This window comes from Bos grunniens, chromosome 19, assembly GCF_055505025.1.
Source record: "Bos grunniens cultivar Pamir isolate PY7600 chromosome 19, Bosgru_T2T1.0, whole genome shotgun sequence".
Taxonomy (NCBI): Eukaryota; Metazoa; Chordata; class Mammalia; order Artiodactyla; family Bovidae; genus Bos; species Bos grunniens.
Genome location: NC_141183.1, coordinates 36,254,004 through 36,262,500, shown reverse-complemented (window position 1 = coordinate 36,262,500; position 8,497 = coordinate 36,254,004). Strand labels below are relative to the sequence as shown.

Below are 8,497 nucleotides of genomic sequence, written 5' to 3'. Positions count from 1 at the left end.
CAATCCAGCAACATCAGTTCAATCCTGTAGGTCCAGGGAAGCCTGCTGATCAGTCTCAAGTCCCTTGAGCCTAATCTTTGGGACTCAAAAGGAAATCAAAGATTTGCATGTTGTCCTTTATTATAACAGTCTTATTTACATATCAAAATAGATTTGTTTGACCTTTTTCATTGGACCAAGCTGCTAGATATTCAAATTAGCAGAGGACTTCGTCACATAAATCTTAGAGAGGGTTTCTAGGTGCCAGGGGACCACTGAAGACCACCGTCTCGAGCACACGCGCCAGCTTGCTCCAATCTCTGGAAAGGCCACCAGACTGGAAGTGAGGAAGCTTGGGTCCCCCTCCTTACTCTGAGAGGTGGCGGCTTTGGGCCTTTGGCTTAAAAAAAAGTGGGGGTGGAGCGGGGAACACAACCCCTACCTCACCTTTTGCTGGGAGTCTCATCCAAAAGGAATAGCAGGTAACCCAAATGTGAGCCATGGCAGTCACTGCCCACAAGGCAACTCACAGACTCAGCTTTGGGGGCTCAATTTTCAGTTGAAGATCTCAGTTCCAGAGCCATAGAGTAACTTAGCCAAAGACACACAGAGCTGGTCATGACAGGTGGGGCCTGTTCACAGAGCCAGGCCTGCTGATCTGAGGGCAGAGCTCTCAGCCCCTCTTGTCCACCCTCCACAAAGCCTGGGGGGCCTCCCCTTCCACACGCCCGGGGTCACACATGACCTCCAAGGTGTCCTGCGTCAGGAGTTTCTCATGCAATTCCCACCCCACCCCCCAAAAATGCTCTCTTCCTATTTATTACTCATACTGTCTGGACTAAGACGCCTTCTCTCTTCAGCCAAAAGGCGGCCCTCAGTCCTCTCCTGGAGGAGGAGGTAAACAGGGATGAGAATCAAAGTTTCTAATAGCCCCGAGTGCTAGGCACACACCTAAGTCGAGTGCTACCCCATCAGTTGATGGACTGCAGGTGGGTCAGGAATCCAGGGGAAGGATTCCTGGGCTGGTGTTCACATCTGTTTGCAAAATGGGGAAAGAGAACAAGGTCTCTTCCTCCCTTTTGTGACGACCACCAGCCAACAGGGACCCCCAAGAGTCAGTGCTTCACTGGTATTACCTCATTTGCTCCTCATCACCACCCTAAAATGTAGCAGTTAGCTTCACTTTAAGTGACAGGCAGGGATTTCCCTGGTGGGGCAGTGGATGGGAATCCGCCTGCCAACACAGGGGACACACGTTCAATCTCTGGTTTGGGAAGACCTCACATGCCAAGGAGCAATTAAGCCCAAACACCCTAGAGCCTGTGCTCTACAAGAGAAGCCACCGCAATGAGAAGCCCGTGCACCGTAAGGAAAAGTAGCCCCCGCTTGCCGCAACTAGAGATATATGAGATCAGTTAGTCGCAGGGCTGGGATCTGTTTGGCTCCAAAGCCTTCATTCTTGATTATACCACATCAGGATGAAAGAGATGTTTACGGCTGTGATTCTGTGATATAATAAGAAATTTTAAAAAAAAATTAAAAAAAAAAAAAAGAAAAAAAAAAAAAAGAAATTAAGTTGACCCTCGAACAACACGGGTTTGAACGGCGTAGGTCCACTTCTATGTGGATTTTTTTTTCAATAGTAAATACTACAGTACTACAAGATCTGAGATTGGTTGAATCTGAGCACGCACAAGAACCTTGGATATGGAAGGCTGACTGTAAGGCTATACTTAGATTTTCCACTGGGTAGAGTGTCCGTGCCCCTAACCCCTACATTGTTTAAGGGTCAGGTATAATATATTTGGTCCTGGTCTCCATTCTTTTTATTAAAAAATATATATATATTTGGCTTTGCTGGGTCTTAGTTGCGGCATTTGGAATCTTTTAGGTGCAGCTTGTGGGATCTAGTTCCCTGACCAGGGATCAAACCTGGGTCCCCTGCACTGAGAGTGTGAAATCTTAGTCACTGGACCGCCAGGAAGTCCCCTCTGTTCCCATTCTTGACACAGAGCTCCTAAAACTCGTGTAATTTCCCAAGTGATAGGAGCATTGTTGTTTAGTTGCTCAGTTGTATCTCTTTGTGACCCCATGAACTGTAGCCCGCCAGGCTCCTCTGTTCATGGGATTTTCCAGGCAAGGATACTAGACTGCCATTTCCTTCTCCAGATGGGGGTGCTAGGGGCATCTTATTCTAACATTTGACCTCAGTTCCTAACATCAAGCTCCTAAACTAAACCCCTTGGAATTTCCTGGGTGACAGGAGTGTCTCTTGTTCTAAAGAGGTGACTCTCCATGGAGTCCTGGATGGGGGCTGGTCACCGGAAAGGCCAAGCCATGATGAGAAGTTTGGAACTTTCAGCCCCAGCTCCCATTGCCTCTGGGGAGAGGAGAGGGCCTGGAGACTGATCGTGCCTATGTGATGAGGCCTTCATAAAAACCCCTCAACTATGGGGTTCAGAAAGCTTCCAGTTCCTAAACACATCTCCATGGTGAGAGGGTGGCACAGCCTAGCTTTGTGGAGACAGAAGCTCCTGCACTCAGGACTCATCCAGACCTCTTCATCTGGCTATTATCATATCCTTTATTATATGATAAACCAATAAACACAAGTATTTCCCTCAGTTCTATAAGCCATCCTAGCAAATTATCAAAGCTGAGGAGGCAGGCTGTGAGAAAGTCTGATTCTTGCTGGTCAGTCAGAAGTACAGGAGGTTTGGGGAATTCCCTGGTGGTCCAGTGGTTAGGACTCTGAGCTTCCACTGCAGCGGACATGGGTTCAATCCCTGGTCTGGAAACTAAGATCCCACACACAGCGTGGTGTGGCCAAAAAAAAGTTAATAAAAATTTTAAAAAGCTGTAAAAAAAAAAAAAAGTACAGGAGGTCTGGGCTTACAAACTGCTATCTGAAGTGGGGGCAGTCTTGTGGGACTGAGCCCTTAACCTGTGGAATCTGATGCTATCTCCAGGCAGATAATATCAGAATTGAATTGAATTTTAGGACACACAGCTAGTGTCAGAGAATTGGCCAGTGTGGGGGAAGAAACTCCACACGTTTGGTGTCAGAAGTGTTGTGAGTAGAGTGTATGGGATAACAGTTCTGTTTTTCTTGAAACAGAACCCACTAGGACTCCCCACCAGCCCATCTAGGATCTTTGCAAAAATTAGAGGAAGGGGAAAAAATAGAGGAAAGGCCTCTTCCAGGTAGCAGCTCTGCACAGGTGAGCAAAGAAAAGGTTTGATTCCAGCTCCTACTCACCCTTTGGCCAGGCCTGGCCACTTGCACAACCATATGGGCTTGGTTTCTACCCAGGCGTGGCTGTGTGCTGACTGCCAAGATATATGGACAAGGCCTATCCAGGCTTTTTCAGAACCACAGCGGTCCAAGGCTGTCCTGGCCCTTGGAGATCACCTAGAACCATCAACGTCATGATACTTGGAGCTGCCGTTGAGATAAACATTGTGTCAAATCTGGCACTAAGCATTTTATCTGCATCATCTCAGTTCAGCACTCAAAAGGACCACAGGGAGGCAGGGGCTAGTATCAACCCCATTGTACATATGAGGAAACGGAGGCTTTAAATACTCTAGATGCCACACTTGCAGGCAGAGAGAATGTAGTGGTGGGGTGACTTGTCCCTGGACTCTCTACTAACCAAACGGGGTCTGGATCTGGCTCTCCTGAGTTCAACTGCCCCACCACTGGCCGCTGCCCTGCCGGGGTTATACGAGGTAGAACAGACGACACTGGTTATGGGACCCTGGGCAAATTATTTCACCTCTCGGTATGTCGGTTTCCTTGTCTATAAGCTGGGGATAATGAAGTAAGCCCATTACGTAGAGCTGTAGAGAATAAACAAGCTGATGACCGGCTGTACCTAGAAGAGTGCTGGGCACGCAGCAGATGCTCAGGAAGTGCTAGCTCTTATTATCATCTTGGAACTCAGTCCCGGAAAATGGTGGGGGGAAGTGGTGAAGAAAAGGGGCAGAAATCAGGCTTCATGGTAGGTCTGATGGCTCTGTGGTTTTAGTTTTTTTATTTGTTTTTACCGTTTCTCTACTCTTAACTGGTTGTGTGATCTTAGAGGTGTGACTGAGGTGGGGATGTGAGCACCACCACCAGATACCTTCCACCTCCAGCTGTTACCTGTGCCTGGAACATTCTCTCCTCAGGCAGCCTCACGCCTTGCTATCCCACCTCCTTTCAGCTTTGACTCAAAAGTCACCCCCAAGGCCCTCCCTGGCTGCCCTGTACCTCCCCAAGCTTCCTATCCCCCTTCCCTACTTTATTTTCCTTCTTGGCATTTACTAAGACTACTGCTCTTTCATCTCTAGAAGGCAAGCTCCAGGGGATGGATGGATTTTTGTCTGCTTTGTCCGCTGCTCCGTCCAGTACTTAGAACATTGCCTGATACATGGTAGGAGGATTCAAAACATTTAGGGTAAATGAATGAACCTGCTTTCTTAAAGCCTGCCTGGACTGTGCCCACCTTTAGGAAGGACACCATCCTCAGGCCAGGACTGAGTTGGCCAGGAGCTGGGGTGGCGAGTGTAACTTGACCGCTTCGGGGGCACTCGTGTTCTGCCTAATACACCTCCAGGGCTTTATTTTTGATTTATCTATGTTTTTTACTCCCAGGGCTTTACATGCATTGCCTCATTTAATGGTTTCCTCAGCCACTCCAAGTTGGCATTTACATTATCCCAGTTTTACATGTGAGGAAACTGAGGCTCATAGAGGGATTTACCTTGCTCAAGGTCACACAGCTTGTGAACAGCAGGGTCAGAATTCACATCCAGGCCCATGTGAACCCAGATGCTGGGTCCTCCCCTCTGCCACACTACCATGTCCTGCCTTAAGGGGGCTAGGGCCAGCTAGCAGGCTGCCAGAACCATCACACACACACACACACACACACACACACACACACACACAGGAGCTCATGTGCTAAAGGCTAACTGTGTCAAGTCTGACTCCTCCCTTGCCCTTGCTCCCCATGTCCAGCCGTCACTGAGTCTGGTCAGATCTGCGGCCTAGCTTGGGAATGGCTCTGGAAGCTTTCCCTCTACCCTACCTCTGGCCCCCAAACTAGCTCAAGGCCTTGTTAACAGTCTCATGGTTCAAGGCCAGGGCTTGCAGCTAGTCCCCTGCTTCCGGTCTTAGCATCTACCATCCAGGCTTCCTCTCACTGAGAATCAACAGCCCCGAAGCAGCTCAGGCATTGTCACTTCTGGGCTCTGAACCCCTCTCTAGCCTCCACTCCATAATAAAGCTCAAATTCAGCAGCTGGGCATTCAAGTGTCCAGTCCCCATCTTCCTCTCTCCTCTTGCCTGGAGTGAATCTCCCCTCCAGTTTCTGGTGTGCTCTCCAGCCTCAGCACTCCCACACCTCCAGGCTTCTGCCTATGCTGGTTCTCCTGCCAGAAATAAAAACTTTGCCCAGCCTCTTCTCCAAATACCTCCAAAATGTTGAAATTGACCTCAAATGCCACCTCTGTCTTGGTCCTCCCTGACTCTCAGAACAAGGACAATCTCTCCTTCACCCACTTCATCAACATTTTGTGCCCGTGTGGCCAGTACCCAGCAGCAGATGCTAAGTTCTCCCTCCCAGGCAGGGACTCCCTGAATCACTGTTGAAACATACCAGTCTTCTGAAATGAATTATTGCAGGTGTTAAGTTCTGCAGAAATTGGGCAGAAGTGTGTGTATGTATGTGGAGGGGGATGCATGGAGAAGCCCACCACAAGCAGCAGGGGACAGCATATAAGAGCCCAGGATCTGGAGTCAGATTGCCTGGGTTCAAATCCAGCTTTACCTCTTACTAGCTAAATGGCTTTGCGCATATGACTTCTCTGGACCTCGGCTGTCTCATCTGAGAAAGGGAAGTAATTAGAACTCCCACTTTCATCCAGCATTGGAAAAACTACATGAGTGATCATATGTAAAAGCATTAAGAACAGTGCCTAGTACACAGTAAGTGTTCAATAGGTGTTTCCTGCTGTTATTATTAACCAAGCCCCAAGAAGGGGCTCAGTGCTGGCAGAGGGCTGACAGTGGCTGGCATGGGCATAGTCCCCAAAGTGTAGCTACTTTCCAGGTATGCTTCCCAATGTGCTACGTACCTACAGCCCTGTTGGAAGACAGACAGGGAAGGTGATTAGCCCCATTTTACAGATGAGGAACTGAGGGTCACTTAGGGAAAGTGCTGGCGAGGAAGTGGTAGGGCCTGAACTCCTCTGTTCTCATCTAGGCCTCCTTCCTCTCCACCAGGCCATGGTGCACCTGTTGTGCAGGCCTGACACAGCAGCCAGCACGCCCCCGGGCAGGGGGCCTAGCCATAGCGTCCACCCAGCCCCTACACACATGCCCCCTCCAAGCCAGGCCAGGCCAGACCACAGGGTGTGCACACTTGGAACAAACAGACACACATACACACGCCCCTACAGAAGGGCCAGGGCCCCAAAGGTGAGGAAAACCTGTTCTGAGGAATCTGCCTAGCGAGCAAATTCTGTTTCCAGACCCTTCCACAGTCGCAGGAGTGGCCTAATGTGCGTCACAGAAGAGATGGAAAAGCAGAGATACCAGCAAGGGGGACAGAGAGAGGGTGAAGCAGGAGGAGGAGACTGAAAACTTCGTGTTTCTTTTTTCCATTTCAGTGACAAGAGTCACACCCGGCCTTTACGTAAACATGGCCAAGGAGCCACTCTGTCCAAACTGAGTTTCCTTGCAGCCGCCAGGCCTCTCCTCCTGGTGACCCTGACACGCTGGGCGGGCCGGCAAGGGGCAAGCACGCAGACCCTGCACGGACTAGCCGGGCCACCCGACAACACCCAGGCCTCCCGCCTGCTGCCCTTGCTCTGCCCCATATTTATCTCCCCGCCTTCTTCATAACACATACCCAGAGCGGCCCCACACAGCCACTTCAACACGCAGGAGCAGGCACGCACACACAGCTCGCGGTTGATCTCCAGAGTCTGAGGCCCACATTGCCCTTGTCACGCCACCTCCCTCCCCACAACTGTTTTCTGACCAGCTTGCCTCCCGGCCCAACAGCACGAAAGGCTCCCACAAACAACGTCACAAAAGAATCCCGTAGGGAATGTTGCAAACACACAACCTTCCCCTCGCTCGGCTGCCCATGATCCCATAAACACAACCTGCACATTCCACCCAGAACCCCAGACACCAGTACCAGCTGCCCCACGGGTACCTGAGACACACCCTGGGGGTTCTCATTTCCCATGGGGCCTGCAGGACCCGAGTTCTAGATATGCACCCCCCCCTTCCATGCCACCCGATCGTCACACGGACCCACAAACCCATCCAGTAGGCCATCTTCGCCAAGACTGGACCACACCTCAGCAGGGCCGCAGAAACCGGACCGGACCCAACACCTTCTGACTCAAGGGTACACAACTGCCCCCTCCAACTGAGCACACACACCCAGCACTTGGGTGCCCTCCACAGCACTTACCCGTCACCAGCTCTGCAGAAAACAACAGTTCACAAATAGTTCATGTGTGCAGGACCAGACACATATGTGCAAGAAAACACACCCCGATATGAAACATACCTAAAACCCCACACCTAACAAACTCCGCAGGTATTGTGCGCAGCTTCAAATGCGGACCTGTCACCCAGAGCCACAGGGCCACATCTTGTCATTCTGCCTCCCAACACTGGATACCCTTCCATCTGGCTTTGTGTCCCCATGGCCTGGGAGGGCCCTGCTGGACCCCTGGCTACCAGACCAGCAAACAGTGGTGATCAGGAGAGGTTTACCTTGCCCCACAACACAGCAGGAGACACACAAGCTCCAGGACTCGCAGCCACAACCCTGCCCCGACGGCGCAGCGGCTCCCGGGCCCCTGTTCGCCCTGCGCACCCCGCACACCCCAACTCTGGGGCGCTCGGCGGCCCACCCCTCCCCCCTTCTGCCTGGCTTCTACGCCATCGCCCTCCCAGCAGCTTGCAGCGCCGGCCCGGGCTCACACCAGCCCCACCCCACCCCCAACCTGCCCCACGGGGGGAGGGGGACACCGGGCTGCAGAATTAACCCTTCAAGTGAGGAGTGAGCGCGGCCCTTTCCACGGCCCCAGGCGATCGCACCCCCAGCCTCCCACCCCGACCGCCGCCGAGTCGGACGCCGTACCCGGGCCCCCTTAGTCGCCCCCCAGCGCCCTGCGCGCCTGGAGGCGGGGCCAGACTCAGCCCCCGACCCCTGAGCCCCCAGGTCAACCCCAAAGGGGAGCGGTCGCGGCTCGGGGCGCGGCCCGGGCCCCCGCGGCACCGGGCAGCGGGGAGGGGGCCCGGCTGTTGGCTCCGGTCCGCCCTGGCCCTGCCCGGTTCGCCCTGGGGCCCACCTGACTGCGATGGCGCCGTGTCCGCCAGGCCCGGCTCATCACCGTGGCCGCCCCCGGCCGCTCCGGTTTCGCCCGCCTCCAGCTCCGGCTCCGGCTCCGGCCCCGGCCCCCCCCAGCGCCCGGCCCCGGCCCGTCCCCGCCGCCGCCGCCGCCG

The 8,497-nt window shown here is 52.9% G+C and overlaps 1 protein-coding gene across 3 annotated transcripts in view; it reads right to left on the bottom strand.

Moving 5' to 3' along the window:
• The window catches only part of ZBTB4 (zinc finger and BTB domain containing 4), a 15,553-nt gene extending 7,071 nt beyond the window's left edge, over positions 1 to 8,482 (bottom strand). The window contains exon 1 of one of the 3 annotated variants that reach the window (XM_086359173.1): positions 8,344 to 8,482. The gene's annotated coding sequence lies outside the window, so the exon portion shown is untranslated. Of the gene's footprint in view, positions 1 to 426; positions 1,551 to 7,762; positions 7,951 to 8,343 lie in introns of those variants that run through there. The other 2 variants (XM_086359174.1, XM_086359175.1) reach the window with 2 other exon arrangements.
• Positions 8,483 to 8,497: the final 15 nt, after the last annotated feature.